The following is a 14,969-nucleotide window of genomic DNA, read 5'->3' as shown; positions in this document are numbered from 1 at the left end:
AGGAAGCCCATTTTCCCTTTTTCATTGTTTACTTGGAACCAAAACTCTCTCCTATACTAGCTAGGCAGCAACATAGGAACATCGAGTCTAGAGACTTTCAGGTTACAGTTCTGTCATAACGCAGAGGCAATGGAAAATGGTTCAGAGCTCCGGTGCTGAAGCCAAAATGATGGGTGTTCATATCCTGACTCCAGAAATTACTAGTTGTGTGACCCTGGGCAATTTACTTAACCTTTCTGGGCCTTCATTTTCTCATCTGTGATATGGGAATAGTAACAGCTATTTATAAGATTTAGAACAAGGTTGAAATGAGTTGATGTTAAGTGTTTAGAACAGTAAGTACCTGAAATACTGTAAAAACTGGATAAAGATTTATTATTATTATTATTATTATTATTATTATTACTAGAGGCCTGATGCACAAAATTTGTGCAAGAGTAGGCCTTCCACCCTAACCGGTTTGGCTCAGTGGATAAAGCGTCGGCCTAAAGACTGAAGGGTCCCAGGTTCGATTCCGGTCAAGGGCATGTACCTTGGTTGCGGGCACATCTACTTAGTATGTGCAGGAGGCAGCTGGTTGATGTTTCTCTCTCAGCGATGTTTCTAACTCTCTATCCCTCTCCCTTCCTCTCTGTAAAACAATCAATAAAATATATTTAAAAAAAAAAAGAAGAGTAGGCCTTCCTTTCCCTGGCTGCCAGCACCAGCTTCCCTCTGGCACCCAGGACCCGGCTTCGTCCGGAAGGTCAGGTCGACCGGTCTAATTAGCATATTACGCTTTTATTATTATAGATTATTATTTTGATTCCCTGTCACAAAGCCTGCCCTGGTTAGTCTAAGCATTACAAAGAGTTGGCCATCTCAAACGGCTCTTATCCCAATGCTTGTCGTCATCCCACCTGGCAATTCCCTTCACCTAACAACTGTTCATGGTTGTCTCAGGACACATGGGGACTGAGAGAATGCTTCCTAATGCATGTGGCTTACTATCCAAGTAACCCAAATAGCATCTTTCATAATCAGGATCGTATCGCCACTGCATGCTGTGTGTTGCTGTGAGACAGCAAATACAAAGGCACATCCGAGTACAGAGATTGCAGTAACAGTTGAATAAACATGCAATCCGATACCTCACATATGGCATGTCATCAGCCCCGATACCTTCTTCACAATCAAATATGTTTAAGGCTGTGGCTACTTTTACTAGTACAGGTACAAATGTCTTTATCAGGACATTTACGTGCACCAAACCTCTCTCAATAAAAGCAGTCATAAACAACAATCTTTTCTAAGCTGTCATGGAAGCTACTGTGTTTGTAATAGAACCATTCATCTAAGAGACAGTTGCCAAAGCCTGTCTCAACACAATAGCAAGCAAATCACAGAGCACAGAGGCAGACCCAGGGAAGAGGGCGGGCATGGAGTGAGTAATTAGGACCTTTGTAAATGGCTGGGGGAGGAAACCCACAACTCAGCTTATTAACATATGTTAACTATTACCCCGGATGCTGCAAAGCTATGGGGTGATCAATTACATTTCCCCCAGAGCATTTCTTTTAAGGTATCCTAAAAGTTCTCCTGGCCTTTGCAAAAGGAACAATGTCTATGGAAATTTTCAGCTAATGACCAATTTCACTGGCTGTGAAGAAAAGCTGTAATTCAATTTAAAAATTTTTTAAATAAACTAAATGTCCTGGGCAGCAGGTTTCATTGTCACACCTTTCAGACTGTGCTCTAAAAGGCTAAGGAGGAGAAGGGAGTATACTGATACAGAAAGAGGCTTTAAAGAAACAGCCATGTGGGCTTTGAAGAACCAACTTGATTTTATTATTTACCTAGAAGTGAAGCATTTGAGAGAAGAGAAGGTGAGCAGACCAAATAATCTGCAATGTATGCATAGCAGGTAAATATCAAGCAAATAAACCAAATTAATTATAATCAAACAAAAATTTATAGCACACCCATAACATCTCCAGATTATATTCATACACTGAAAGCCACCCACCTCTGCCCAAAGTCAATGGCAGGAATCTTACCAGAAATCTGTTAGAGAGATTAACATGGACATCAAAAAAACCTACCAACATTTTTTAAAAAGAGGCCCCCCAACCCTCTTAAGTACAAGTTAAATGACAAATACTAGCTCAGCAGAGATGTGGCATGTTAAACCCTGTTAATTCTGGTATGGCACTTTGCTGTGAGCATGTGGACGTTGAAAGAATAGATTTCAATGCTTTCCTCTCTCTCTCTCTCTCCCATCCCCATTTTATCATAATACATGAATAATGCCACTGTTAGTCTGGACAGCTGACTGACAGATCCAACTGGCCAGGGCACCTGTTGAACTCCCGACCGATGTCCTAAAACCTATAATAAGAACACCCTGTCCTGCTTCCCAGACCCAGCACTTTCTGACCACCTGTCCCCCAAGATCGCTGCCCTGGCGACCCATACGTGGACAAGAGAGCTCGCTGGCATGGACTCCTCCCCAACACCACCCTCCTGCCCATGACCCTGAGGCAGCTCCCCTCCCCCATAAACCCCTGGTGAACACACCAAAGTGAACCCAGGCAATATGGTTTGCTTCTAAGTCTCGGTATTTTCCACATTTTTCTTTAATGAGTACTCCTTACTCAGAATCAGAGGGAAAAAATAAACATAATATAACTTTTCCCCTCCAATTCCAAAAGTAACATATGTTCACTATAAAAAAACTCTTATTAATACAGAAACATATAACAGAAAAGGAATGAATTGCCTACAATGCCTGCAGCAACCACTATGTCAATGTTGTAAATTCCTTCAGATTTTTTTCTATGATCCTAACCACACAATACATCTATATATTTAAATTTATCAAGTTGAAGGTTCTCTAAGATAGCACTTCTACTGCAGAGGTCAACAGAACACTATCATCATAATAATTATTACAATTATTATTATTAAAATGACCACTTTAAGTGCTTACTATCAATGCAATGGGATGCAAATAAATAACAAGAAGAAATTAGAGACAAGCCTTCAAGTGAAATGCAAGACCACAGCTACCAGGGAGCGTGGAGCTGAAGCTCTGGAAGTGGAAGTCAGCAGGAAAAGAACAGAGAGATGGTGCTGGAATCCAGGGCTGTGCTGCTGAGAACTGGAGTCTGTCCACTGCCTCCTCCCCTTGGATGTCAGGGAGAGCCACAGTCCTGGGGCCAGCTGATTCTGTCAGGCAACAGGTCCCCTCCATCATCATCTGTGACTCTGATTCAGACAAGTTGGCCCTGGATCTCCCCTCTCCAACTCCTCCTTTGGCAGAAACCCTGAAAGGGTGTGGGTTGGGGTCAGTTCAATCTATCCCTTGACCAAACACCCTTTGGGACAGGGAAGCTTCCCCCTAAGTGACAACTCCAAAATAGTCTTCCCTGCCTTTCCAACAGGCATGCCCCCAAAGGACTTACTCTCACAAAAGCATTCTTTTTAGAATTCAGTGCAAAGCATTTTCTCATAGATAACTGTAGTATTTTCTCTCAACACTACTGAGAGGTGGGGAGAAATATGTTGATTTCCTCACTCCATGCTACACACACAGAGTTTACATGGCTGCCAAAAGATACTTCCCAAATTGGTATAGCAGTTTTGGACTAGTCAAAGAATTTGGGAGTTGGGAGGTAGGGAATGTTAGAATTGTTTTGTGACCCAGTGTTCCTTCTATCCCTGCCACCTGCTTTTCACGAGGCCCATACCATTCATTTATACCCGTGGTCGGCAAACTGCAGCTCGTGAGCCACATGCGGCTCTTTGGCCCCTTGAGTGTGGCTCTTCCATAAAATACCACGGCCTGGGCGAGTCTATTTTGAAGAAGTGGCATTAGAAGAAGTTTATGTTTAAAAAATTTGGCTCTCAAAAGAAATTTCAATCGTTGTACTGTTGATATTTGGCTCTGTTGACTAATGAGTTTGCCGACCACTGACTTATACCTAATTCTTTCCGTTCACATCCATGGGGTTAAATTCTCCACAAAGAAATTCCCCAAACATCTGGTTACTTTGGTATGTTTATTTATAAATTCACACTTGACTACGGTGAACTTCAACATCAGTGATTAATCAACCCAATGCTGATGAGCCTCACAGTGTTTTACTTCCTCGTCTCCAGTAGCCATCGCCCACGTTCATATCAGTTGTCCATATTTGTGGCCACACCTTGAAACTCATCACCTGAAACCTCTCCACCTCTAATCTCAGCTGCTGCCTCTCCCATGCATGACCACAACCTCCTGTCCTGCTGCCCACTCCGAACACTGCAAAGACTCTGAGCAACACACACCATGACTTACCAGCCCCTCCAGCTTCACCTTGTCCCTCTCCGCTCCTAGACTGATGCAGCAATACACTCACTAGCAACTTAGGGCCTCAGGTCCCAAGCCTTGACAACTGTCAAAATATGAACAAACCCTAATCCTCTGATTATATATATCACATAACCATGCCAATGGGCTCCCCTCCCCCAAAAGTTACACTCTCTACCTTAAACAAAAATTAATTCCAAATGGATCATAGGCTCAAATGTAAAAACGAAAACTATGAATCTCTTAGAATAAAACATAAGAGAAAATCTGCAGAATCTAGGACTAGGCAATGAGTTTTTAGACCTGACACCAAAAGTACAATCCATAAAAGGGAAAATTAATCAATTGGATCTCACATAAAAATTAAAAACTTTTACTCTATGCGAGCCCATGTGAAGATGAAAATATAAGGAACAGACAAGGAGAAAATATCTGCAAACTGTATATGTGAGAATAAAGAACTCCCTAAGTTCAACAGTAAAAGTTAGACAAAGAAAATTAGAAAATTAGACAAAAGACACCAACAGACATTTCACTGAAGTGAATATATAGGTAGCAAATAAGCACATGAAAAGATGTTCCGCATCATTAGTCATTAAGGAAATTTAAATTAAAGCCACATGAGATATCGCCACAAACCAATCAGAATGGCTAAAATAAACAACAGTGACAATACCAAATGCTGATGAGGGTGCAGAGAATCCAGATTACAGGTGAAAATATAGAATGGTACAGCTGCTCTGGAAAACAGTTGAGCAGTTAATAAAAAACTAAAGGCACAACTATGATATGACCCAGCAACTGCACTCCTGGACATTTATCCCACAGAAATAAAAAGTTATGTTATCACAAAGTCTATAAATAAATGGTCATAATAGCTTTATTTTTATGGCCAAAAAGTGGAATCAGCCCATTTGCCCAGGTAAATGGTTAAACACACTGCAGAGTATGTGTGTGTGTATGTGTGTGTGTGTGTGTGTGTGTGTGTGTGTGTGTGTATGTGTGTATCGTGGACTACCACCCAACAATAAAAAGGAACAAAATATTGATATATGCAGCAACCTGAATGAATCTTCAGGGAATTATGATGAATGGAAAGAAAAAAGCCATCCCAAAAGGTTACATACTGCATAATACCATTATATAACACTAGAGGCCCAATGCATGAAATACGTGCAAGGGCTTTGGCCCCCGCCCACTGCAGCTTTGTTTGGAAAGGATGTCCGGTCTAATTAGTGTATTGTCCTTTTATTATTATAAATGTTTTAAATGACACTTTAGAAACAGAGCATCAATTAATGGTTGCCAGGGGTTAGGAAAAGGTGGGGGTGGGAGGGAATAGGATAGACTGGGTATGGTTAGGATCTTGTGATATTGGGACTGTTCTATATATATCCTCACTGTGGTGGTGGATACCTGAACCTACACATGAGACATCATTGTTTAGAACTTCACACACACATACACACGCGTGCACGCACGCGCGCGCACACACACACACACACACATATATTCACGAGTGCAAGTAGAATCAGGGAAATGTGAATAAGATTGGTGCACTGCTCAGAAATTCTTTTACTCACCCTATCCATGGATAGTCCATTCCCCCAAAATATCTCTACTAAGCTTACTCTATTTTTCAAAAGCCCACGACCCACCTCGGCCTACATAATTAGTCCTCATCTGAAGAAAGCAATCATTAGGCCCTCCCTGAACCCTCTACTCATATGATTATGCATCAGAATAAACACACACACACACACACACACACACACACACAATACCTTACTCCTTTTGAAGTTTCTCCTGGGTTTTCTTCCATCAATCATATCCTCAATTCATAAAATTTTCTTCCCTTCGAACCAAATGGCCGAGTATTTCCCCTGCTCTAAAATAAGTCTTACTTTAACTTTTTATGACCATCTCATGGCTCCTCCCCTGAGTGGCCAAATCTCTCCAAAGAGTGGGCATCATAATGTTCCCTCTCGGTACACAGGGGGTATACACTGAATAACGTAGTTCATTTTCTGTATTCAAATCCTGTAAAGACTGCTTCAAATGTTAGTCTCACACTCTGCTCATTTGTTTCTAAATCTAAAAATGTGGTCCTGTTCTCTTGGACCTAGGCTGTACTCTAGCCCAGTGGTCGGCAAACCGTGGCTCGCGAGCCACATGCGGCTCTTTGGCCCCTTCAGTGTGGCTCTTCCACAAAATACCACGTGCGGGCGCGCATGTACAGTGCGATTGAAACTTCGTGGCCCATGCGCGAAGTAAGTTTTCGGCCTGGGCATGTCTATTTTGAAGAAGTGGCGTTAGAACACTCAAGGGGCCAAAGAGCCGCATGTGGCTCGCGAGCCGTGGTTTGCCGACCACTGCTCTAGCCCAATGGCTCTCAAACTGGGCGGATTGCCCAAACTACCCACAGAGCTTTTAGAAATAGAGATTCCCAGACCATACATACTCCCAGAGAGTCTGACTCAAATTTGTTTGTGTCCATTCTGCTTTGTCTTTTTTTTTTTTTAAGCTTCTCAAAAGCTTCTGTTGATGATGGTCAGGCTTGGGAACCACTGATGTGTCTTCCTTCTTCTTAAAAAGGCAGTCTCTTTACTCTCCCAGGGTTACAGACACTCCATTTAAAATCTATGCCAGTTTTATCAGGAGACACTGTGAGCCTATCCTTCGCAGGCCACATCACCCATTCTCACAGTTTCAGGGATCACTTCTCTGATGGTGAGCCCTAAACTACGACTTTCACAGGTCATCTTCATCTGGATGGCGACCCAGTACCTCAAGCACATGACAAAACTCAACTCTTCACGCCTTTCCTCTCAACAAACCTGCTTCTCCTGTCTCCACTCCCCATTTCATTTAATAGTCCCTCTATCCTCCCTACTACCCAGAAGCAGAACCCTGAAATCATCTTCAACTCCTCCTTCTCTTTCACAAACTAGATCCAGTCAGCCAGTCCTACTGACTCTATCTCTGAAACTTCCCCCACCAACACTGCCAGTACCCTGGTTAGGTCTCATCTTCTCCCACTGAACTATTGCAATAGCCATCTAACTTGTCTTCCCGCTTTCAGAGCTGGCTTTGTAAAACACAGGCTGAGTCACAGCTGTCTCCTTAAAAAAAAAAAAGTAATGGCTTCCCTTCCCTTTGTTCTCAAATGAGCACCAAACACCAGGAGGAGGCATTCGAGGCCCTCCAGGATGCAGTAGCAGCCCACATTTCCAGGCTCATCTATCTTCCTCCTCCACATACACCCTCATTTCTGAGAGCATCAGAGCTGTGCCCTTTTGAACTCTGTGCCTTTATCACGCTGTTCCTTCAGGCTTGCATGCTTTTCCCTTCTCTCTCTTTCTAAAGTAACCAGTCTGAATCTGGGCTCCAGAAATCACCTAAAATTTTATAACTATACATAAATATACATTTGTCTGCAGAAAAGATCCGCAACTTTCTACAGATTTTAAACAGGTCTATATGCAAAGTAAGTTTAAAAAAGAAAAGAAACAACACTTAGTAGCCTTTTACAATTCAAAGTTAGCTCAGATATATTTGTCTCTCGTCCATGCTCTTGCATTCCCCAATCATAAATAATCTCACTTTGAGTTGCCCTACCATTAAGATGTGTGTATCTCTGGTACAGAATATACTTCCTTAAATGTCAATATTATACTTAGTGTACTGACTGGCTTGGTTTCAAATGTCAGCTCCACCACTTAGTTACTGTGTGACCTTGAGAAAGTAACTTGACCTTGGTGCACCTCAGTTTCCTTAGCTGTAAAATGGGGATAATCACAGTATCTATGTCATTGGGTTGTTATGAGGAACAAACAGACATCACACTCTAAAGCAAAGAGAAAACGCATATAACTGGTCAAACAGGTCAGTTATTTTCATTATTTTTTATCTGTTGTCCCCACTGCAGTCAAAGCACAGTGCAGGCCCTCAATGAATGATTTATGAATCCATGTCTTCTTCAGTCCCAGAGCTCACCCACTGCCACAGCAAAGCAGTTGGAAAGCATAATTCGGTAATAATTTAACATCCTTTCCTTTCTCCCATATGACCAATTCTTGAGCCATCCTAATTAGCTATTTTTAATCTGGATTGCACAAGGGCTCACACCTTATGTATAAACCTCTGCATGGCCCCCACACACTCAACTTCCCAATCAAAATGCTGATGATATTGGCTTTGCTCTTCTCACAGGAACCAAACTATTTCAAAATCCCTCATTAATCATCTGTGCCTAAGATTCCAGAATTAACCCTTGTTCTACTATTGTGCCTATTAGGGCAAAAATCTTCCCTGCTTCTTGAGCTAACATTTTCCAACACACATAGCAAAATCCAGGGTTTCCTCCTCCCCAATCTGGAAAGACCATTAATATACAGACATCTTTCTCTTTTTCTTCCTCTTCTTTCTAGCCAGTTCCCTCAACAGTAGAGGCCCCGGGGTATAGAGGCTTATTTATTCACCTTCTTTTGTTTTAGCCAATGGTTCATGTATTCATATATTCAAGAAACATTACTGACACTCTCTATGTCCCACAAGACAGCAGGATGGGATCCCTGCCTTATGGAGGTTCCAATCTGTTCTAAGGGTACAGTTCTTTGTGCTTCATATTTTTGGCCAATTCATTTGAAATAATGCCCTGAAACACAGGTCAGACCAAGAGAGGAAATCAAAGATGCCACATAATGTTTGGATGGAGAAATGGAAAGAACAACTTCATCTCAGGCCCCAACAGGCACTTTTAAGGCCTGGAGATCCTACAGGGCTCGGATGGTACAGTCATTTCCACATCAGGGCCTCTAGGCCCTCCACAGACATAGACCACCTTCCTGGTCCTCAAAGCTACGTCATGATAGCCCACTGTCTTACAAAGGGACAACCTGCATTTCCTTGACCAGTTCTCCAGATCAGATGTCTGTCTCTTTGCCTACACTGATTAGTGCACACTTCACACCTGCTTGTGTGTGCACACAGTCTGATGTCCCTTGTCTGTTCTGCCATCACTTCACTAAAATGGCCCCCTTCCCTAATCTGTCTTGTGCTTGTGTGAAGTAAGCAAAGGGGCAATTCGAACTCCTGTGCTTCCCTGGCTGGCTGGTCTCAGGGCAGCAATTGGGGAAGGCTGGCCCAAAGATGCCTTCCTCCTCACCTTCTCTAGTCCTCGCACCTCAGCTCTCTAGGGCTCACCATTAGGCCTGGAATCCCAGCAAGAAAGGGGGCATCCCTGGAGCTGTGCTAAGCAAGGACCCTAAAGACACCCACTAAGAAAAAAGAGAAAGTCACTGGCCAGCCATCATTCTGCCCAGGCTGCCAGCAGGATCCTAAGGCACCAGCATCTTCCAGACAGCTTCCTGGCCACCATCAGGGCCAGCCTTGTGATCTAGGATCCTCCTGCTGTGTTAGTTGAGAAGCATTCTTCCTGCCAGCATTGGGCCAGGTGCCTTGGACATCAGTGGCCAAGAATAGGCTGCAAAAGGCTAAGTAGAAGGTGACCAGCTTCAAAGGGCCCTCAGACTTCTCAGAAAGCTCTGGCACACAGCCCTGACCTCGGGTCAGTGTTTCCTGCAAATGAACTTGTGATGGCTCCCTGAGGGCAGGAACCATGTCTGTCCAGTTGACAATCCCTAGCACTGGGCTGAAATGTAGGCGGCGCTCAATATTTACTTGCTGAATTAATGTTTAATGACCTCCACTAAGGAAGGATGAAAGCACAGTGGAAAGAGCCCAGGTTTCAGAGTCAGACAGGCCTGGATTTGCACCTTTCCAGCTCTACCATTTATGCTGGTAATCTGCAAGCCACTTTACCCATCTTAGCCTCAGCTTCCTCATCTACAAAGTGGGTATCATAACACCCACCTCGAAATGTTGTTGGGAGCAATAGATGGAAATTATATGTAAAGCCTTTAATCCAGTCCATGGCAGAGAACACTTCTGGTTTTTAGTTCATAAATACTTACATAGCTCTTACTGTATACCAGACACTGCTCAAATGTGGTAGGGGAGGTCCTATATCACAATTAGTCTTAATTCTTATAATGATCCATTGAAATAGGCTCTATTTAAACCCCTTTTGCAATGGAGGAAATGGAGGCACACAAAAGAAAAGCAATTTGCCCAACATCTGATATCAGCAAATGGCAGGGCCAGGATTCATATCAATTTCAAAGTCCAAGATTTGAAGTGCTACACTTTTCCTTCTCTAAAGCAAGCAATCAATGAATGCTATCTCCTGTCCCTACCATGGTTTGATGATGGGAGATATGTGACTACATAACTAGACCAGGGTTTTCAGTTGCCACAGGCATTCCTGGTGCAGCCACTGTGGGAAACAGTATGTAGGTTCCTAAAAAAATTAAAAATGGAACTGCCTTATGACCCAGGGATCCCACTTCTGGAAATAAATCTGAAGTAACCTGAAACACTAATTCAAAACTTATATGCACCCCTATGTTCACTGCAGCATTATTTACAATAGCCAAAATTTGGAACTAGTCCAAGTGTCCATCAGTAGATGAGTGAATAAAAAAATTGTGGTAGTAATGCCGAAACCGGTTTGGCTTGGTGGATAGAGCGTCGGCCTGCGGACTGAAGGGTCCCAGGTTCGATTCCTGTCAAGGGCATGTACCTTGGTTGCAGGCACATCCCCAGTAGGGGGTGTGCCAGAGGCGGCTGATCGATGTTTCTCTCTCATCGATGTTTCTAACTCTCTATCCCTCTTCCTTCCTCTCTGTAAAAAATCAATAAAAAAATTTTTTTAAAAAAATTGTGGTAGCCATGCCAGTGTGGCTCAGTGGTTGAGCATCGACCCATGAACCAAAAGGTCACCAATTCGATTTCCGGTCAGGACACATGCCTGGGTTGTGTGCCCAATCCCCAATGGGGGGTGTGCAGGAGGCAGCCACTTGATGATGTTTCTCTCTCATTAATGTTTTCATTTATCTATTCCTCTCCCTTCCTCTTTCTCTAAAAATCAATAAAAACATGTTTAAAAATTTTTTTGTGATAATTTGCACAATGGAATACTACGCAGCCATAAAAAGAAGGGAACCTTATCTTCTGTGACAGCATGGATGGATCTGGAGAGTGTTATGCTAAGGGAAATAAACCAGTCAGAGAAAGACAAATCTCATATGATTTCACTTATATGTGGAATATAATGAACAAAATTAATAAACAAACAAAATAGACTCATAGGTACAGAGAATAGGCTGACAGCTGTCAGAGAGGAGAGGGGTAGGGGGGGAGGGGGCTGGATGAAACAGGTGAAGGGATTAAGCAAAAAAACAAACAAAACAAAAACAAAACAAAAACCCTCATAGACACAAACAACAGTATGGTGATTACCAGAGGGAAAGGGGGGTGGGACAAAATAGAAAGAGGTAAAGGGGGAGATAAATGGTGACAGAAGGAGACTTCACTTGGGGTGGTGAACACACAACACAATTTACAGATGATGTGTTACAGAATTGTACACTTGAAACCTATATAATTTTATTAACCACTGTCACCCCCAATAAATTCAATAAAAATTAAAAGAAGTAAAACTAGAAAGGAAAGGAAAACAGAGAAAAAATGAGAATGAGTATGCATCCTCTTCCTAATTATCCCTAATTACAACTGTCTACACATAGGGTGCCCAAGACAGAAGTAATCTGTCCACATGAGGACCAACCATATAAAGACTCAGCTTCCCCACAGACGAGGGAGCAGAGAAGGAAGTCAGCCTTTTGATGGCCCAAACCTCCTCATAAAGAGAGCTTTCGGTTCTTCCCGTCTATAAGATTGCATTTGCCCTACTGCCAACCACAGAGGAAATTTCATTACCAAAATAAATCAGTGCTGCACTTGACCTTGCTTCTCCCATGGCTCTGGATTAGTGACATCACAATGCACTCTATAAATGCTCAGAAATATCAGAATAACCCCCTCAAGTCAAAAACACTTGGTATTCCACTAAAAGGCATTAAATTATTTTGATTTTACTCCATGGAATCCAAAATGCTTTCAATGTTTTCATTTACAAAATGCTTAAGAGAGAAACTATGCACTCTGGGCCTTAAGAAACCTCGACTCCTGGTCTGGTTTGTGTCCTGATTCACTTATGGTAAGATGGGGAACAGGCCGCTAGCCAAGGAACAGTAGCTCTGGCCCACAGTGCTCACATGACTCAATCCCCAAGTGGCTGGGGCCTCACTGTGGAGGCTCCCAACTCAACCTTTTCTCGTCCTCAAAGTCATGAGCAGGTCACAGGCAGTTCCAGGGCACCTGGAGCAGCCCCTCTTAAGGGGTCCAGGCTCCATCTCCCATCGCCTGCCTAAATATCATATTTCCTTCCAAAGTAGCAGTAGAAGCAAAGCTTCTCCGTGCCGAGAGGAAGTTCAGAGTGGATGCTTTCTCTCCAAGGCAGATGCATGGAATGCAGTGACTTCAGGACCACTGCAGCAAATGTATCTCCTGCACCCCCATATCAGGACACACAACCCTAACGCTGCTCGCTCAAAAAGATGACCCATTTTTAAGTCAGGTTGGTCACCAACGAAGTCAATAAACATAAGGCTGATTTGTGCGTGTGTGGGTGGGGGAGGAGGAGAGGGTACTGTCCACACAGAGCATGTGCTCTCAAGAAGCCTTCAGAATCTGATGACCATGGGTATTAAAGATGTGTTCCCACAACTAGCACCTTGTTTTTCAATGAACTGAATGAGGTACAAGTCACAAAATCACAGTATCACAAAATGGCACAAAGTACCAAGGACCCATAGACATCATCTACTTTACCCTCTTTTTTTTTTTTACAGGTGAGAAAAACCGAGACACAGACCAAAGGTAGGCTTGTTTGAGTTCACTGTCGGTAGATGACTCAAATCCAAAACGTCTCACCATTCTACTTCCTAACCAGCTGCCCCTGACATCCAATTACCAACAAGTGCTCTTATACCATTATTTTCACACACAAAAAGTATATTTATGATGAGGTTATCAGCAAAATGGTTAAATATACCATGGCTGGTACCTAAAAAATGCACTCAAATGGAGAAAACAAAATTGAAGTTGAAAAGATAAACTTTTGCTTTGAATTATGTCCTCAGCCCTGAAACCTAAAGGGACAGTGCCTTTCCCAGTATTCCCTGTGACAAATAAAGGGCTGTCATTATTCCCCACCAGGATTTCCAATAGTAGGCCAATATTTTAGGTTACAGCAATTTCTGGGTAAACAAATGGGAGTTGTATAAGGTAAAGTAGCCTGAAACCACCTTCACTACCCATAATAAAATCAGTTTCAAAGAAGGCTCGAAGATTAAAGTGCTTTTCTCTGCCTTTAAAATGGGGAGGTTTCATTTTTAGGTATGAAGACAAGACCCTGAAAACAAACAGCCAGGCCTAGGACGAATAGATCAGGAAAGATACAAATACACAGAAAATCAAAGGCCCTGAAACTTTCTACCACAGCAACTGTGATGTTTCATCCTGGGTCCATTTCAGCAGACCCAATGAAGCTTCGCTGCTACAAAGGATTACATGAGAGCATAAAACGAATTCTGAAGGTTTGGGTTCTCCCATTCCTACCCTCCACGTGTGTGTGTGTGTGTGTGTGTGTGTGAGAGAGAGAGAGAGAGTGAGAGAGAGAGAGAGAGAGAGAGAGAGAGAACAACAGGCTTAGAGACTCCAGTGTTGCAGAAAGCAAAATTTTCCTTGTTTCCATTACATCATCCAAGTTGGAGACGGGGAGGGCGGAGTGGGGGCACAGCTGGTGGCAGCTGCACTACCATCTGCTTTCTCCTCAGCAGTGTGTGCTAGTTTGAGTTGCAGCCTCCTATGGCTCCTGATAGAGGAGGCACAGTATTAAAGGTACAACAGCCTATTATGAAAAGCTTTCAAATTATTTAGAAATAAATCACTCTTGTGGTAAGTTAACCTCAGGTAGGTTGCTAAGCCAGTTCTCTTGGAGTTTAGGTTATTTGTTTGCATCTCTTTAGACTCAGCTATAGTGCAAACTCTGTCAACTCAATGTGCTCAATTAGACAAGTAGAATATACAAGCGACCACCTGCCATCTGCTTCCCAAAAGGTAAGCAGCCAAAAAAGCATTAACAGAAGGACTGGGGAATGCCCAACCCTAGCAGGCAAGCTCTGGAGTTTGGTATCCTAAGCCATCTGGTCAACCAGTCTTGTCCTCTTGGACACTCATGGGGTTTCCTTCAGAACACACTGCCTGGCATCCCTTATAGAAGGGGAGATGGGTGAGAATAGCCTGGGGAGAGAGGGGTTAATGCCCTATCTGCCATTCAACTGCAAACCGACAATGAAGCTGCAAACAGGTGGTCTGATTAAACCATACACATATTTTATCTAGTCTATACAGGGTTATGTTAAAAAGAAAAAAGTGCTGACTTTTCAAAATGAGTTTTCCTATATAAACATCTAGATTGCTAGCTCTTCCTGGAAAAAAAAATTAAGCTATATGGCATCAGCAGACCCCTATTTCAGTTATCTGTAGGTAAGCGGCTGCACTTTCTTCCATTAGTCATGCGTTCTGAAGAAGGAGTCCCCACACTGGTGTCTCAAATGCCATTGCATCTATCTATGTTCCACCTGGACCTAGAGAGCTTTTGATATAA

At 42.8% G+C, this 14,969-nt stretch overlaps 1 protein-coding gene across 5 annotated transcripts in view; it reads right to left on the bottom strand.

The window, feature by feature from the left end:
• The window catches only part of TEAD1 (TEA domain transcription factor 1), a 253,571-nt gene that overhangs the window by 157,915 nt on the left and 80,687 nt on the right, over positions 1–14,969 (bottom strand). The window lies entirely within an intron of this gene.

The sequence above is a fragment of the Eptesicus fuscus genome, chromosome 13, assembly GCF_027574615.1.
Source record: "Eptesicus fuscus isolate TK198812 chromosome 13, DD_ASM_mEF_20220401, whole genome shotgun sequence".
NCBI classification, from domain to species: Eukaryota; Metazoa; Chordata; class Mammalia; order Chiroptera; family Vespertilionidae; genus Eptesicus; species Eptesicus fuscus.
Note: the sequence above shows the minus strand (reverse complement) of the source record. Positions and strands in the feature narration are given on the sequence as shown.